The sequence below is a fragment of the Pyrgilauda ruficollis genome, unplaced genomic scaffold, assembly GCF_017590135.1.
Source record: "Pyrgilauda ruficollis isolate IOZ18807 unplaced genomic scaffold, ASM1759013v1 scaffold24, whole genome shotgun sequence".
NCBI lineage: Eukaryota > Metazoa > Chordata > Aves > Passeriformes > Passeridae > Pyrgilauda > Pyrgilauda ruficollis.
Window position 1 is genome coordinate 12,830,849 of NW_024523648.1, and position 19,574 is coordinate 12,850,422.

A 19,574-nucleotide genomic window follows, 5' to 3' on the forward strand; every position below is an offset into this window, starting at 1 on the left:
TATTGGTGTCCCAGCATTCTGCACAAGAAGCACCCTTAAAAATGTGAGTAGTAGTGAAAAATGTGGACCATCTATTGGCTTTCTCACATATTATCAAACTGAGCCAGTTTATTTCTCCACTAATACTGTGTGGGGGCAGAGCCACAGGTGGCATTTTGTCATAGTTCTAGCATGATGGCATGTGATTAGTGTAATACCATAATGGACGGTGACCACTTCTAAACATTAAAGCTTAGCTTCCAGTACCCATTGCAATGTTCTGCGTTTATTCCAGATCATTGTGGCAACCTTGCCAAGAAAAGCATGTGTCAGAAAACTGGCTCATCTCAGACTGGAGAGAGGAGAAACAGTATATGTAGTTGGAGATGAGCAGCCTGTTGGATCATGCTTCCATAAAAAAAGGAGAACTCAATTATACATTTTAAATAAACAAGCTCCATCTGATAAAAGCCTCTCTCCTCCTGGGCTTCATGGCTGCATTGAGAACAAAATGCTCTGCACAATGATCAGCTAATCAGGTAATCATAGATATTTTATTAAAAGGGAACCAAGCAACCCCTGATGGTAAATGCTCTATTAACATTGCCTTTGTAAGCAACCCTCTTACTGTGGGAGTTACCTCTGACTTGTTTGATTATTTTAATTAATTTGCAGCTGCAATTTGCCATCCACCTTCTCAGCCTTGGGGCATTTTGTTTTTTATAATTGGTGAGCAAGTACGACTGAAATTACATGTGATATTTTTGGGTTGCAATGGAGCAATGCTGAAGAGGTTTCAGGTACTTACAATCTTAATTCTATTTTCTCAATGAGATAATGTGTATACAGTGCTTTGAGAAAAAACATATCCTCATACAAGGCATAGGCATCAATGATGACTTTTCATGCTTTGTAAAGGGTGTGGAGGAGAAATGGCAAACATGTCTGACAAAATTTTCCCAGGCATGAGCAATTTTCACAATCAACTGTGCAAGCACAGCAACGGGGACTGGAGCGGGGGGGCAAATAATTCCGTGGGCGCTCTGCCTGCACTTCCCAGTGCAGCCCCTCCAAGCTGCCTGCGGAGATGATGGTGTGGGGCTGTTTGTGCCCCGCTGTGATGAGCCTACGGCTTCAGCCTCCGTGCTGGGAGAATGCAGCTGCACGGCTCCCTGCCGGGAATGTCGGTCTCCGGGCAGGACTGGAGTTGCCTGTGTGAGGCAGCCCCTCTGAGGGTGATGGGGAGGGGGTTCCTCCACAATACTCGGTGCAGTGGATGCAGGGCGGGCTCTTCGGACCAAAAAGTGTAACTCTGAGCTCTCTGATGTAAACGTTCTGTGTTTTTAAAACGGGGGAAAAGAAGACATTTAACAGGGCACTCTAGAAGAAACTGCAGAACCGAACAAGGATCCTTACATGCAATGTGCTAAAAAAATTCTACGTCAGGAATATAATTACCTATTATATTGTTCAGGGAGGTTATAATTTTCTATGAGGATCCATATGTCTTTTCTGTAAAGCACAAGGGAAATACAGATGCTCTGGCAAGCTCTCTTAATTTTCTTCTCTCAGAATACTGTCACTAGAGTTGCTTAAGGACTTACTCGCGTCAGCAAGACAGAGGGTGTATCAGTCTCATATAACTGCCTGCACAATCCTCTCACAAAGCTTTAGATTCTGACTCAGGGTAGTAACTCTATCGCATGTTAAATACTTCTGTGTGGACTTCTCCATGCAGGACACAGTGCCAGCAGTGGATAATAATTAGCACCGATAAAGGGCATCATCAACTATAGCAGACCCAAATGAAGTCAAGGGACTTAAGTACAAAAATTTAAATTCAAGGAATCTGCACTCAACTCCCATCTAACCCTAGAGGCATCTCAATTTACAAGGTGCCCTGCCTTGTTTGAAGCTGTTTCCTGCTTTTGGACATGAGGTGAGGTGAACTCCTCTTCTTGGAACTGCTTCATGCCTCTTCCCCTCCCACACTGACCTGGACACCAGAAGGTATGTATTTCTTGCTGAGATCCTCCAAGGGACCTGCCCTACTGAGTGGGTCTTTGAAAATACCTGACATATGATGAAATGTGCTTCCCTCTTGAATTATACTTGTGGCAAGTGCTGTCACTGCCTCTTACAGATTAGCTTAATGATTTGGTCCCTATTTATGGGTATCTAAAAAAAGCCCAAACCACCCCAAATCAGTGCTGAAACTGGCTAAATCAACACCTCCAGTCTCCTAGGAGAGTGCCGTAAAATGTCCCAAAAGAAGTTTTTTGTTTTCTGCTGAAGTTCTCCTGCTGTGAAACAAAATATTCAGGATTCACTGGATCATCATTACTGTAGGCTACTGTCCCCAAGACGAAGGGCTGTTGGATGTGCCCTACCCAGTCAGAAGAGAGCTGCCTGGAAAGCTGGTGAGTAGAGTGGTGTGACAGAGACTTAGAATGACAAGGACTGAGTTCAAGCAGCTCCCTGCCTGAAGTTTTCTAGACAGCTTGGAGAGCACATTTTCCAAACATGCTTTCTACTTAGCATCCAGCTCCTGTCTGAGGTGGCTGACTCTCCTATGTCCAATGAAGGTGGGCCAAAACTTAAAATTCTGGGCTTCAGAACGAGGAACAAATCCCAAAAGTTAGGTGTTACAGTGCCTGAATGCTTTATTAGGTTTTGCCCTAAATAGCTCATGGAGAACAAGCCTTATTGATTTATTTCATTGTCCAGTGGAACAAGTCAATGGAAGTTATCCTTTTAAGTCATTCAGCCACCCCTGAAAATCTCAATCGATATTCTCTAAAGAATATCCTTAAAGTAAATCCAGGATATTCAATGCAAAACCTGCACAGCACATCATATATTTTAGTCTAATCACTATTTTGGTGGGTTTTTTTTCAGTTAAGATGCCTGCATGGAAAAATTAGCAGTCTGTATACTAATTGAGTTTATTACAGTGACAATGTTCCTGTGCCCTTTTCTCAAACACAGATTACAAACACTAAACACAGACCCTGAACATATGCTTACTGTAAGGTCAATTTAAGATGAAAATACTGGATAGCTTGACTTGTTCTGCAGTTATTCTTGGGGTCTTTACATATGCTACATCTGTCACGTGTGTTTGCAACTATCTTTAACATGCCTGCTTTTAACTGGCTTTGGAACCACTGAGAGCACCAGGAATGTGGGAGACAGCTTTCATTGCGAAATGTTTGGCTTTTGCCCCTGTGATGATGCCTACATGAGATATAATAAGCCGATTTGTTGTGTGTACATAAGTCTTTTCCAAGTGATTGTGCTTGGTGACAGAAACTCTTTCTAAGAGTTTCTTTAATTTGTTGGTATAGAGGTGGCCTGTACATATGTGTAGGGCTTTAGTAGGCATATGATAGAAGTTAAGGAATTATCTCTATCTTTTCATACAAGATAATCTTAAGTGGAGGCAGAACTGAATGAAACTCATTCTTGGGAGCAAAGACCATGAGCCACAAGAATCCCCATAAAAGATGAACTGGCATTCAGGACTATTGTCTCTCCATTTTGGCAAGTATCTGCACAAGGTGCCTTGGTATCATTTTGCCTGAGCTTTAAGAAATATGGATGGTCTTCTATTGCACTGTGCATTGCTGTATATGTTGCAAAATCATGTCCTACAGGCGAGGCTCTCACCTGTGGCACATTAGGCACCAGTGCACCTCTGCTGTAGGGCAGCCAAGGGACTCTGGGAGCCTGACACCTCCAAGGTCTGTTCAAGCATGCAAATAGTCTACAAGATCTGCTTGCAGGCTGGACTGCAGGCTGGTGAGAGCAGTGGTAGAAGAAAACATCAGCTTTCTGAAAACCAGAAAAATTTTATGCTCTAGTGAGTTTCCTTGCTTTTCTGCATTGTATGAATATTCATTCTGAAGCTGACATGTTGAGGGGAGCTTGGTCAGCAGGAGGCTTAATAAAAAAAAAAGCCAAACAATATTGCTTTATAGACTGCCTTTTCGGATACCTTCCTGATGAGTGACATCTCTGAACTGACAGGAGCGCTGCAAAGCGAAACAGCCGGGATGAATATGCATGGCAGCACACAGCCCCATGAGCACCCAGTGAGCTGGAGAAAGCCAGTGGAGGCAGATCCAGTTCTGTATTGAAGAAAAGCATTTCTTTTTCCCCATCTCCTGCCAGAATATAAGAAGAGGCTGACACCCTGCTATAGAAACTAATGGAGTTTCCACATTCATTTTAACAGCAGGAGGTGTAGTCTCTGAAGGCTTGTTTCCATGAGGTGATGAGAAATCTCGCTGCTAAAGTTGCAGAGGAATGTCAGAGTACTTGGCATTTTGCCGTTTCAACCTCTTTCGTTCCCATCTGTTCCTAGAGAAGCAAAGGTCTTTGCCTGGTTCAGCTGTGCTCTGCCAGGGCTTTGGGAGGCAGCTCTGGGCCATGGGAGGAGGTGGTCCCTGAATATCTTTGTTTCTGGTATAAACACCCTGAATCCTCTGAGCACGTTAGCCCATTAGCAGTAGTCTGCAAGGCAAAGGAAGGCTTGAGAAGAACCTGTGTGCTTATTCTTCCTAAACAGATATACACTTAAAATCTCTAAGGGGTTACTTTGAAAGAGCGACTCTTGGAAAAGCCAGGTTTTCTGAAGAGCTGGACTTTGACTGAGGCACTTAGATGAAGTGGTCAGAGTTTTCAGAAGTGCTGAACATTTGTTATCAGCAGAAACCACTGATTTCTGGCCACATGTGAAGATCTGGCCCTTAAAAACTTAACGACTAACTTAATGATGCCTGGCACTTCACCTCCATTTGTTATTTTCCACAATCTTTCTTTCCACCACAACATCTTTATTTAGCCAGAAAAAAAAGGAGGAAAAAACCAAATTAATGAAACAATGAGCCAATATTCATGGCTGAAATACCCTGTTCCTTTTTACTGCCAAGAAAAATGTAAATGATAAAGCAGACCAGTTTTGTGACAAAGCTTTTCCCCTCCATTTCATATTTCTTGATGACATTTTAACACAGGGGGCTGGCACAGTGTGACATCTTGGACTAATTTTTAATCTTTCAGAAATTTTCCTTGGACATACAGAAGAGAGAGGGTCTTTTAACTCTGGGGAAAAAAGGTAAAAATCAGAAAGTCAAAGGGATGGAGTACTGCAGGGAGCAGTCGTCCTCTGGCAGAAGATGAGCTAAATAGTCTAATAGTTTTTTCCATCTGCATTTCCTCTGGCCCTACTATGAGCAAAAGGGATTCAGATCCAGCTGATCTGTCAGGGTGGGGGGTGAAGGGAACTGGGTGATATTATAAGCCAAGTCCTGCTGCCTAATCCATCTATTAACACAGGCAGTAGGAAGAAGCTGAGGAGGATAATGCCCCTGTGGTGTTGCCCCTGCTCTGCAGGATCCTGTGAAACGTTTTGCTGGCTCTCTGCAGAGCTGGATTCCTGCCAGACCACGGGAGCAAAGGATCAGCCACTGTCTAGAGTGTTGCCTTGCACTAACCTGCTGCATTTCCATGCAGAAATCCAAGAGAGAGTTAATGCTGTGTCGGGCGGCCTAAGCTTTGGCTTGGTTTGCTCTCTGGCTGCTACTGCACAGCTGGGGGCTGCCTTGGCCACTGCTATGAAAGCCACTGGTGGGGCCTCAGCTGAGTGGGGCAGGTCAGGGAGCTGGTGGAGGCTCTGGAGATGCTGGCCTTTGAGGCCAGTGCTCTGGCTGGTCAGTGTCCCAGGAGCTCCCAAAAAGCGCATGGAAATTCTGTATCCTGGAGCTTGCAAAGTTTCCTGGCTCCTGCAGCCTTTATTTTCCAGGAAAGGGGACAAGCTAAACCCTCTGATGGTTTGGTTTCTGTTTTTTCAAATTTAAGGTATTCAAAATAATGCTGATGGTGTCAAACATTGCTCCTCCCTGGGGAATATGAGACAGGAACCAAAAATATGTTGTCACAATGCACACTACTTGAGAATTTCAGCAAATTAAAAAGAGCAGTGAATAAGAAATTCCCTGACTCTTAAATAGACAGGATAGAGTCTCTTTCCTTCTCTAACTTAAGTCTGTTTGCTCCAGAAACTTCGGCTGTGATGACAGTTTAGTCATCTGCATTCTGCATGTTTAATGGGATGCCAGCTCCTGAGTTTACACACACGTTTTGTGATGGACCGTCTGTTTCAGCAGAAATTACTGCTTTCAGCTTGGTGCTTGGGGTGCTAAAATTATCAGTGTCTGAGGTGTGTTGACCCTGGCTGGACACCAGGTGCCCACCAATGCCACTCTGTCACTCCCCTCCTTAGCTGGGCAGGGGAGAGAAGTTATGATGGAAGGTTGTGGGTTGAGATAAGGACAGGGAGAGATCACTCACCAGTTACAGGCAAAACAGACTCAACTTGGGGAAATAGTTTTTATTACCAATAAAATCAGAGTACGGTACTGAGAAATAAAATTGGATCCTGAAAACATCTCTCCCCACCCCTCCCTTTTCGCCAGGCTTAATTTACTCCCCATCTACACCCCATTTAATCTCCCTGAGTGGTGCAGGGGGATGGGAAATGAGGGCTGTGATCAGTTCATCACACACTAGCTCTGCTGTTCCTTGCTCCTCATGGGGACCACTCCTCACACTCTTCCTCACCTCCAGTGTGGGTCCACAGGGTGCAGTCCCTCAGGAGCAGGCTTCTTCAGTGCTCATGCTCTGTGGGGTCACAGGTCTGGCCAGCAAACCTGCTCCAGCATGGGCTCCTCTCTCCATGAGTCCACAGGTCCTCCCAGGAGATTGTTCCACAGTGTGCCTCCCAAAGGGTCACAGCCACCTTCAGGCATGCCCCTGCTCCAGCATGGGGTCCTCCATGGGCTGCAGGTGGATCTCTGTTCCACCAAGGACCTCCATGGGCTGCAGGTGGATCTCTGCTCCACCATGGACCTCCATGGCTGCGGAGGCACAGCTGCTTCCCCACGGTCTGCAGCCTGTGCTGCAGGGGAATCTGTGTTCAGGCACCTGGAGCACCTCCTGCCCCTGCTTCCTCACTGGCCTTGGTGTCTGCAGAGCTGTTTCTCTCACATATTCTAACTCTGCCCTTCTCCAGCTTCAGCTGGACAGATTTTTTCCCCTTTCTTAAATCTGTTATCCCAGAGGCAGTACCACTGTTGCTGATGGGCTCAGCCTTGACCAGCAGCACCTCTGTTTTGGAGCCCACTGGCAATGGCTCCATTGGACACAGGGGAAGCTTCCAGCAGTTTCTTACAGAAGGCAGCCCTGTTCCCCCTCCTGCTACCAAAATCTTGCCTTGTGGATCCAATTCCTGTCCCAGTGTTCTAAATAGATGATGCACAATGTGACATCTGAAGAGAAGAGCTCAGAGGGTGCCACATTTTCCAAAAAAATTGCCATCATTCAAATGCTATAGCATCTGCAGTTGGAGTGAAGGCTGAGGCAGGAGAAGAGGAAACCTTTTTGCATTATAACAAATAAAATGCTACCATGGAGTTTGAAGGTGCAAATCAGGCTATAACAAAACATGAGTGTGCATGCTTTCAACACCAAAATGACTTACTGGCTGCTAATTAAATCTCAGTGCAAATAGGATTTCATTTTTATTTTTTTGATGGAAAAAGTGGTTTTGTTACATTTACTTGGCTGACAGCCAGGAATACAGCTCAATACGAATCAAGCAAATTTAAAGGCCTTCTGCAGCAACATATGGCTTGTTTGGGAAGTATGAGTCATAAATGGAACCAGATGCAAAAAAAAAAAAAAAAAAAAAAGTTATAAGAAAGTAGGAACTGTCCTCAGACAGATGCTACTATTGTTATTTCTGATGTTTCCACCTCATTGTGAAAAATGTTCACATGCATATTGGTGAGCAATTTTTTTTTTTTTTCACTATGGATTGCTGTCTGTTTCGAAGCTCTTCAGTGGCACAGGTCCACTCGGTCTGCTCATGCAGCTACTTCATACCTTACCCAAGCTGTTTTCTTCTTGCGAGTTATTAAAACACAGCTCCCAGTACTGTTTGTTTCTTCTCCTGGTTTCAGGGTGTTTCTTAACATATGCAGGGTTGGCCGTTAGTTTGTTCTCCAAGTCCTGTGTAAATACAGGCTAATAGAAGTATGTCCTTGCCTAGGAAGAAACCCTACGGATGCTTTGTAACCACACCCTGTGCATATCTGCGGGGAGGGCGTGTGTGCATATGCCTGTACACACACAGCCAACCCAAGTGCCAAGAAAATGACAACCAACAGGGGAGGGGAGCCATCAGGGGCTGTCTTCTGCCAAGAGCTTCGACAGCCAGCAGCGAGGCAGCAGGTAAACATGGGGACGACCAGAGCAGTGATGGGGGGTGAGCAGCCTGGGTGCATTTTGGCACTATTAGTAGGCCCCCCAGCTTTGCCTGGTGGCTGCTGCTGTAGGACTGCTGTCAAGGGCTTTCTGAAACCACAAAAAGAACTACTTGCCTGTATACCCATTGCTGTGTTGAGTGCCCAGAGCGAAGGTGTGCCTCTAGCCCATAAGTTTCTAAGAGTTTGACTCTTGAGCCCTAAATACCATTTTATTTTTGCCAGTCATATTGCACATATTCCTGTTGTTTTTCTCCTAATTTTTCCAGCCCTTCATTACCCATTTCTCATGAAGTATGTAAAGAACTTTGTCCAAATTTAAATCACCAAGATCCCCTTCCTTTCCACACAAAATCCTCTCATACTACAGGTAAAGCAGATTCTCTGTGTCTCCCAGTTGGGAAAAGCCTAACTAGCCCTGGTCTAAAAGGAAGTAATGTCTTACATGCTCAAGTCCTGTAGAAGAAAATGGCCACACACCCTTGAACAGTGACACAATTCACATGGCGCAGGCAGTGCAGGTGCAAACACCAGGTGGTAAGGTAGGCTGTAAATCAATCTCCTTCACTCAGTGGTGGACACCAGATGATGGCTAAACAGTGAACACCCCACTGGAACATGTTGTCCTGTTGCATGTGTTCTCCCAGCCCCGGCTCTTCCTGCATCCCAGTGCCAATGCTCCTCCAGTGTGGGCCTGTTTGCACAGCTCCTACAACAACAGGGCAACACAGGGATGTCCTGTGGTGAGCTCTGCTGTATCTCTTCAGTGATGTAGTCCTGTGTAGTAATGAACAAGGCCCTTGAAGAACTTTCAAGCCACCGACTTTGTGCTGTGGCCTCTTCCAGCAGGATTTACAAGAGCTGCCCAGAGCCTTGTTCATGTCCCCCACCTGGAAAGTCAGCACTTAAACCACAGCTTGAACCACTGCCCTTTTCTTGGCAGGCATTCTTTGTCCTTAGAAAAAAGGCTATTGTATTGACTAAGTGGCTATCTGATACCACAGCATCTCACCTTATTTGATCTGCAAGGTTGGTGAGTCACCTGCTTCTCTAAGTGGAAATGTGTTTGGTGTCAGTGGCTATAGACTGCCCAAAATGTCCAGTCACAGTCATGCCAGCTCCAGCCTCTCTCACTGCAGCTCAAGCTACTGCCAAGCTACAGCATAATCTGGCATATGAGAAGGATGACTGAGCTGAAGAGGGAGAACTGGCTCAACTCATAACTTGCTTGCTCCCTCTTACCTTAGTAAAAAGTCAAACTACAGGCAAACATTACCTCCCAGGGCTTGCATTACAACATATGTGCAACCCTTTGCACTTTAGGAATTCAGATTGCATATCTGAATTGGAAATATTATTTCCTTCTTTTGTACCTTGTTTCTGCTAATTTCAGGGATCATGACAGAGAAGAATTTGGTACCAATAATTTTTAAAGTGATATCAAGGAGTGAAGCTAAGGAGAAAATTACTTGTAAGGCTGTTGCTTTCTATTCAAAGAAATCCTCTGGGAAGGTAGAGGGAATTTCAGAAGACTGCATTGGCCTCTGGGAAGAACAAGAACCTGTCACCTTGGCTGGGGACCCAATGAAACAGGCTGTATAAGCTGAATGGACAAAAATTTATACCTATGCTAAAACCAACCTCATGACACACAATACTACTTAAAAGCAGATAGATTTTGCAACTCTTCTCATGCTGATGACATCAATGGGATTACTTAAGTGAATGGGTGTTTATTAACCATGAACAAGAGCTGTGCTATGTAGCATTAAATGCACCCCAGTTGGGCTGGAGGTTTGGGACTTCATGTTCATGACTAATTCTTGGTGCTTGCTAAGAAGAGCTGGGAGTGCCAGCAAAGGAGCTTCCAGCTCCTGGGGGAAAGGCTTAACTTTCTGTGCATTAATTGTATTAGTCTTGCTCATTGTGAAGGAAAAACTGAGCTCTCCATCATACCCTCCAAAGGCTTCCTACCTCAGGAAGAACTGTGGGAGGTTTTGTGTGCAAATGCTCCATAAGAAGAAAAGACCAAGAGAATGGAAAAAAGTCTGTCTATATAGCAAACTCCCACAGAGAGAAATTTCAAGGGGGTTGGTCCTACCAAGAGAGAAGTATGTGCTTAACACACCCAGAGAGGCCCCATTGATTAAATATGTTTAAAATCATCACATGGTCTGTGCCTTAACTTGTAAGCTCTTTTAGTCACAGATTTTGTCTGCCTCTTTGGCCAAGATTTTGTTTCAGACAGAGCATCCTTCCAAGCACAACACTTGTGGCAGTGTAATGGGTAACCCTATTTCTTAAGCACAGGAAACCCAGCAGTTTTTCCATGCTCGAGGGTTAGATAACCCTTTAGCATGCACTGGAGTCTAAATTTACTCATGGAGAATGTGTCCTGGCCCCTGGGGAGACTGAGCCTGTCCCTAGTACACAAGCAGCTCCCTAGAGTGCCTCATCACTGCTGGTGCAGATCCAATAACAGAGATACCCTGATTTAATTCTACAGAGGATTTGGCTTTTAATTTTGCATGGTTTTCATGAGCAGCTGGATGGAAAAAGAAATGCCTGAAGCTGAGTTTTGCTTTGACTTTCTGAGGTTTCCAGGTGAGTACAAAATGTATTAAGAGCAATCAAAACCAGATTGTACTTTTGCAGACCAAATATATATGTCCTTAGACTATATGTGGCTACAATAAACCGTAGACAGTTGTATTTAGAAGTCTATTTGCTCCACCTCACTGCATATGCACTCGTGATGATGAGTTGCTATCATAACCCTCAGAGCTGCACACTCACAGTGCCACAGCAAGCTTAAGCTTTTTAAATAGTTTCCTGTTGTCTTAGCGGTACAATTTTTCACGGTTGCCCCTCATCACCAGTCTAGCGACAGCTTACTGACAGCTGACAACAACACGGAAGGAAAATCCACCAGTTTTGGCCTGCTTGTTCCCATCAGCACAGAAATCTGGAAGCTGTTCCAGGTGGCCAGGGGGGACAAAGCCCCAGGCAACAAACTCCCAGGCCAGAGGAAGGCTTGAAAAAAGGACAAAGTTCACAGTTTCCCAAGAGTCAGGGGTAGGTCCCTTGTTTTTTTAAAGCGCAAATTAATAACCAAAAGAGGGAGAGGCAATAGTAAAGGAAACAGCAAACAGCCCTCAAAAGGCTGGAAGTATCTTTTCTTATAGCAGGTTACACTTCCTATTACACGATCATTTTGTGATGTTCACATTTGGATATCTGTCCCTCCCAGGAACAATGAAATTACAGCAGGTCTATATGGAAACCAAGTTCAAATAGCCAGACTTTAAAAGAGGTATTTTAATAAAAAGCTGTATGTGAGCACCTGGCTGCTGCTGAGAATGAGGCCAGGTACAACATATGAAAGCAACTTCTAACTTGTAATGAATTGCTTTTTGGAATCTTTGGGTATATTGAATGTTCCTGAAGGAACTCAACCGCTCAAAACCAAGAAAACATCCAAGCCTTTGCTTAGAATGTTTAATTTAAGACTCTTACTCACTAGTGGAAGAGTTAAAATTTCAAAGATAAAATGAGATCTGTGCAACAGGAGCAAACTAGAAAATTCAGCCTTCAGTTTTATGTATTCTGAGTGAGAAGATTAATTAATTTAAAAGAATATCCTAAAGTATCCATGTCATGGGTAACACGTGTAAGTCTTTGCTCTCTCATGGAATTCTTGATATCGTGGGAGGATAGGTTGCTTCCATGGTACAGAATATTTATTTTGCTGGATTCTTCTCTGCATTGTACTTGTGGCACATTAATACCCAGTGCACTCTAATGAACCAAGTGAGGTCTATTAGTCAGGACATACAAGAGATTAAGTACTGTAATATTTCGTTATGCTGGAGGCAGCTGGTGTCTTGTGGCTGTTGTGATGATTTGGGGGGGTTTGTCTAAGAAAAGTTTACAGCTTACGGATTTTGTAAATTTGTGTGATATGGAAAACTCTGTTGCATCAGAACATTGATCCTTGTGTCGCTTCTACCTTTCACCCTCTGACTCGGAGTGGCTAGCGTTCCTAGGAGGAGCTGGCACAGGGCTTGCACTGATCATTAGTGATGCCCTGCAATGCACACATGCTGAGCAATGGCAAGTCAGACTGGTTCATCGCTGCATAACTCAGTTTGGCAATGCTGTCACCTGGCAAGGGACTGTTGTCATCAAACGAGCTGAATCAGAAACCAATCTGAGAAAGGAGGGAGAATTAACCCTCTTTGAATCATGTTAAGGCTCAATCAGCTCATACAGCTGAGGAACAGCCTGCAGGAGGAAATCTTTAAGACAGCGAAATACCAGCACTGTTAAGTGCACATGAATTACCAAGGACACCCAAGAGAGTGGATGGGACAAGAGGCTAGAGACAAAAGCTGTTTAGTGAAGATGTTTATCCTTGAAATTTAATTGAAGCTTAAAATAAAAGGTAAACAAAAGCCCAGGAAAATTATGTGTAAGTATCTGCTAATTTCTGCATGTTTGGTTACACAACATATCTGTGTTCATGAAGAGTTAATACATAAACCAGAATGTTTGTTTCTCCCCTAAAACTCTGGGAAAGTGAAACTCTGTGAGGTCTGTCTGGACCCCAGGAAAACATAGTTTTCTTATGGGTCTCACTTCTCATGAAACAGTGCTGGGTGGAATATCATCCATTTTAGCGTGGATTTGCAGGATAAACAGACTCTGGACAGCTATTAGGTATGGAGCTAGATTTTGCCTTTCAGAGCAAAGGCAGTGGGAATGGGATGAGTGGAGTTGCCATGCGTATGTGCAATGCACCAGTGGATCCCTGCAGTGCCCAGTGCAAGTGGAAGGAGCCCCTGCTCCGACAGCAGCTCATCACTGCAAACTTGGCAAGGACAACTTTCAATCAAATAAACATGAGGGAAAGAAGGATCAAAAATTAGGATGTCCTATGGTGAAGACTTTATTTTTGAATCTATATCTGCTCAGTAAATGGAAATTGGCAATACTTCAGAAACTTGTAGCAAGTGGATCAATTGGGTGTAATGAGGAAAAGAAAGATGATAAAAGGACTTCCATAAGGTTGAGGATGTTTGCAACAGAACATCCCAAAAGTTCAGTGAAGGCTACTTGAGGGAATTGTACCTCAATAGAATGGGCAAAGAAGGATGATGTGAGATACTCTGAGAATGAGAATTTGAGGACTGAAATGTAGTAGTAACACCTGGGAATTGCACAGGAATATGAGTACTGGCTTACCTATGACATAACTATAGTGACAAGTGTCATGCAGAGCAATACTGGAAGATAAGAGACTCAGAAAAATTAGTCTTAGGTGCAGAATGTCACATGGAGTTGTGCAGCTGTTCAGATCTGGGGAAATTTAGAAAGTGAAGTTTTGAAGTTAGAAAAATAATGCTTAAATAACTGGGACAGCAGATTCCTTTGCTGTTGATTCATGTCCTAAATGCCAGAAAAGAGGACTTCTATGTGAAAACATTAAGCAAATAGTTTGTAAGCACATGGTCTGCTGTGGTAAAATGGCTTTGCCTCAGAAAGCAGAAGATATGATTAACTGTATTGAAATAGTATTCTAGCAAAGAGGAAAAAGAAAAAAAGCAGTCGTCAACTGAATTGGATTTTGAAGTGTGGGTTAGGATGAATTTTAAATTTTAACTATCAGAGGGTCTCACTGGTTATGGATTCCTACTTGTTTCTGCAGTATCTTGGATCCACACAAACATTTTATGTGCTTTATAAAAGAAAACTATGACAAACCCAAAAGAAAAAGCGAGTCAGTAGATTTGATGGATCACCATTTATAAGACAGCCACAAAGTTCAAAGAGATAAAAATGTCTCCCTTCGAAATAGGAAGTGGCCTAACTTCACCCTGTCCCTCAGCTTCCCTCAGCATTCTGGTTAAAACGTCCCCCGTGACCATGACCTCGATGTAGCCACTTAATGATTTGCCTTCACATAAAGAACTGTGTAAAATACAGGCAGGGTAAAGAGCATTGGCAGAGCAGAGGTGATGTTTGTGTTACAGGAAAGGATCCATGTAAGACAAGAGTGGCCCTTGTGCAGCCGTATCTCATGGGATCATCAATGGATCATGGCTTTGCTTTGTTTTGTTTTGGTTTTGATCTGTGTAAACCTTTGCTTGAGGCAGAAGTAGGCAATCAATACTTGCTGTCAGCAGCCAATTACTTAAAAAGTGGTTGGAAGTTTTTCCACGAAGGAGAAAAGACACTCTGAGGGTAATGAAATTTTTGACCAGATCTGATAAAGGCATTTGCAGAGATGGTTTTGAAACTACATTTATTCCATGAGTTTACAAGGAATTGGCAGCCCACCCACTGCAGCTTCTCACCAGATGGGGGAAGAGTTCATTAAGGCTTATCTGTCTTCAGGGTGAACCACTGTGGTTTTGGGACTGGGCATATCCCACTTCTTCTCATAAGTTACAAGGCTTTCTGGATTGCTCCCTCCCCATTCAGTGAAACAGACCTTTGCACCTGCTTTCTGAAGGAAACAGTCTGTGCCTAGGAGACACTTGGCTTTTGCCAGCCAGTCATCCTAGCCGGAGCTCCCTGCGTGGCTCCAGGCACTGACTGCTCAGGGCAAAGCAGAACCCCTAAAGGGTGCCCGTGGTTATTAAACAGGTTAAAGCCTGTTTAATAAGTGTGTTACTCCAAGGAATGCATTTCCTTGAATGCACTCCCAAGGTCTCTACCCTAGGAGGAAAGGATTTTCCCCAGCCACATAAATACCCCTGAGATACAATTACCTGGTGTTGCCAGGCCAACAGTGCAGCCTACTGGCCATTTCGCTCTAATTAGCTCTTTGAGTTTCCAGCAAAATTCAGTCTCCAGCGGGAACCTCATCAGATCCATGCAGACATGCTTGGTTTCAATACAACGTGTTTTTACCAGCAGAGCCATAATACTCACTGAGGGTGGCTTAAATACCTTTGACTTGTGGCAGATCCCATATATCTTCATAGAGAATTTGCAGTTACTATAGCAAAATATGTCACTTAAGCTGCTTTAAGTTATTTCTTGGAATTTCCTTTGATTTATTCATGGCTGGAGGATTTGCAATTCAGAGTTTTGGCCGCTTGTCAACAGTTTCTCTAAGGGAGAGATGCATTCCACAACCTTTAAATAGGCTGGGACCATCTTGTCAGATGTGTTTCCTACATCTGACCACATTCCTTATGCCTACAGTTAACAAAATTTTCTTGCAATTATTTCCACTTTCTAGGCTATTTTGTTTTTTTCCTTAGAGCTTGGGTTAAAAAAAAAAAAAAGTTAATCAAGTACAGGAGCATATGGGACAGGTTTTAGAAAAAAAGATAATTCTTAATTTAAAACTAAGGAAAACAATTATTCTCTGACATAATAATTCATTGTCTTTTTTGTGGCTTAGGTTGAACACTCCTTCTCTAGGTAAAAAATTTTCTTTCTGGTAGTCCTTTGCCAGTGTGTTTATCAAAAAATGACATAATCATGAAAAAAATAATGTGAAACACGAACTTATTTTCAATGGAAATTATTGCATTCCTGAAATTTGGCTTGGGTTAAATGTAACTGTTCATACTGATCAGAAAACATACATAAAAAAATGTTTCAGCAGTGCTTATATTCATAATGGTGTCCTCCTCCATTAACCTAGCATTTAATTATGTTGCTACTCATTAACTGTTGTGTAAATAAGAATATAAATATACCTCAGTTCCTGTGCTTGTTTCTTGAAACATAATTTCATCTCGATTTGTTTTTAGAAATAGTAATAAAAAAAGAACCTAATTTCATTTTCAGAGATTCTGTCTCTGTGCTCAGGAATTGTGAAGGAACTTGGTGAGGACATAATCCTAAATCTCTTAGAACACCTCCAGCAAAAGCACGTTTATCCAAACAAAGAGGTTCCTGACCCAGCCAAGCACTTAGACGCTCATTTAGCTTCAAGCCTCTGCCTAAGTGGCTCACTGAGCTGTCTTCCCCCTCCTCTGAAGGATGCTGGATGGAGCCGGGGGAGTAGCAGGCATAATTTTTTGAGTCAAGAAATTTTAACACACTGTGGAGGAGGAGAAATGTGGGAGGAATATGAACTGATTTCAACTTATCAGCCCCAAAGAAATGAGAAATGAAGTCTGAAATTGTGCTGCTCCTTTCCCCTGCTAACAAAAGAGAGAGCATCCTTCTGCTCAAGAGATCTCCTTGCCTGTCAAGAGCACTCTGGGCCCCCATTTCTTCTTCTGCGTTGAGTACACACAGAAGCCATCCAGTTTGTTTATTATTCAAAATTTATTATTTTATTTTAATTAATTTATCTGTTTATTAGATTTTTTTTTCCCCTGTGCAGACATACAGGAACTGAAATAGTGAAGTAACCTTTGGACTTGAAAATGTATGGAGGCAAAATAGGCAGTTGGTACCATTGGAAATCACCCTGTAATTACAACCTGAAACACTTGTTGTGATTGGGCTTTGGCTTGCAGGAGCTAGCATAACCCCCTAGGCTGAAAGATAAAGGTCTGCTGACGTTAAATGAGGGTTGCAAATTAATGTAATGAATGACTTTTAATAATAACCTTTTGGAGGTGGTTCAGTGTTGTTAGCAATAACTCACAGAATCACAGAGTCATTAAGGATGGAAAAGACCTTCAAGATCATCAAGTCCAACCTTTGACCAAACACCACCATGTCAACTGAACCATAGCACTCAGTGCCATGTCCAATTGCTTCTTCGACACCTCCAGGGATGGTGTCTCCATGACCTTCCTGGGCAGCCCATTCCAATACCTCACCACCCTTTCAGTGAAGGATCTTCCTGATGTCCAGCCTGAACCTCCCCTAAAGCATCTTGAGGCCATTACATCTTGTCCTGTCTCTGGTCACCTGGGAGAAGTGATGGATCCCCACCTGGCTACAGCTTCCTTTCAGGTGGTTGTAGAGAGTGATAAGGTCTCCCCTGAGCTTCCTTTCACCCAGGCTAAACAACCCCAGCTCCCTCAGCCACTTCTCACAGGACTGACTCTCTAGGCCTTTCAGTGGTCCTGACGAGGGTTTGCTGTGCCAGCCTGAAGGACGGGGACAGGTACCATCAGGGAAAGTAAGTGGGAGTGGGAGTGTCCTCAGTTTTTCAGAAAATCTCCATATTCTGTGTGTGTGGTTGCTGTCAGTCCTTTCACGACTCACAATTTCAAGGTCAGAGCTTCCTAACTTTATCTCCAGAGATGTGAACAGAGCGACTTTAGCCAGTGTCATATTGTTAGGTCCGACCTTATTAAGGCATACCCTGAATCCTGAGGGTGATCCTATCTCATCCCTTTAACAGCCGAGGGAAAAGATGTGAAGGTCAGCAGCTGTAACTATGTTTCAAGGCCAAATGTATCTCTTTTAAAGTTCTTCTTCAGGAGAGGTGTCTTCCTCTGCTCAGACCCCAAAAAGCTGCAAAGGAAAATGATGACAGGAACCAGAGAAAGCAATAACAGAGAACAGTAAAAAGGGAAGAGAATGGAAAAGCAGAAAATAGTCTCTTCTGGGTGTGCTCAGGACCTCTTTTAATTATTTGGCACTTGGCTTAAATTTAAATATACCCGAGGCATTGTATGCAAGAAGAGACTGGATGCCTTACTCGGCAAGGTGAGCACAGTGTTTGTGGCTACAGTAAAGGGGGAAGGAAAAATATAGCCCAGACTGAAGCAGTAGATAGAAAAACCCTCAGACATCCTCCTTGCACTGATTAGTATCTTGAGTCATTGCCTTTGAGGGAGGTGAGAGTTTCCTCAGTATGGTGGAATTAGATGAGCTCCTTTAATGAGGTTAGATACCAGAGGCATTGCGCAGTACTGTGAAGTTCCCTGAGGGGAAAAAAATAGAAGGATACCTTTTCCCTGCTGAGACCTGAGGTGTAACTGGGGGTAATCAGTGTTAAAACAGTAGGCTTTGGGAGCTGCTGAAGCTACCCTACCTATGGCAACTGGAAGTGGCAGCTAGAGATGGGAAGAGCTGCGATGCTGTGTGGCTGTTCTGCTGCCCATCAGTTCTGCCTCTAGACGCTTTGGCACCCCTCAGGCTCAGGGTCTGTCACTGAAGGGTCTGTCCCTGTCCTGCCTGTCGGAGGCTGGCCCTGAACCAGCTGCCAGGCGGCCAGCGGCGGTGGCTTGGCAGCGAAGCCTCTGCGACGGGCGGCCAAGGCATGGGAGGTAACACTAATGCAATCTGAAACCTCCCCCAGACAGCAAGGCGGGCAGGCGGAGGGGAATGAGGACACAGGCAAACAAAAAAAAAAAAAAAAAAGGGAAAGAAATCAGGCTGTCTCTTTATCTCCTTTCAACAGACATCTGTTACACAATGTGTGTCTTTCTGCTGCTTTATATAGCATGCGTTAAGTTTTCCTGCTTCCTGCAAGCGCTGGCTGGGACAAGGCGTTGAGATGAAGCAAGCGTCGGCTGTGCTTCAGGAGTTAAACTCACCGAAGGAAAGGTGAAGGTGTAGCCTACACAAACCCCATGACTGCTGACCTCTGTCCTGTGACTAATGGAAAAACCCCCAGTCTGGCTGTTCCGGCTTAGAAGCCACTTGTGCCCAGGCTGGGTCCCAGGGGACTTAGTGAGTTTCAACACCAGAGGCAGGGCTGGTGGCTCTGAATAGCACTGTCAGAGCTAAGAAAGCAGAGCTGTCCACTTTGCAGCTAAACCTGTTGAGCACCCTCAACTACCAGCTGGACAAACAGGCTGTTGCCAACTTCAGGTGGCCACTGTGGAGGGCTGACCCCTAAACCAAAGCATCATTTGTCAGGCTGCTTCACTGAAAATCTTTTTAAAGTATTCAACAACAGCAATAGAAGAGGGTAAGATTGGAGATTTCACTTTGCCTAGAGTGACCTAATAGCACTCAGGTTGAGTTTTGCTTTTTCATTTTTTAAATTTTAATTCTGTCTCAAGAATTTGCAGCTCTTAGTGCAATTTTTGTAATAGTTTGGAGTGTGTTTAGAAGCTTAAGATTCTCTTCATTACCACCTTTCCCTTTTTGAAAGTGCCAGACTCTTTTTTTGCACAAAATACGTATTAATATACTCAGGGCTGCTGTAGTGATAATAAAACAAAAATGCAGTGCAACTAGCACTCTGCTGCAGAGGAGCAGTGAATCCAGTCACCAAACCTGTCTAACCAAACCAAAGGGGCTCTCAGGAGCCCTCTCCTGCTCCTGCCTGCAACAGAGCTCAAACCATCAGCAGATGCCCCAAGGGTAACCAGTCCAGCAGAAGCTTCAAAG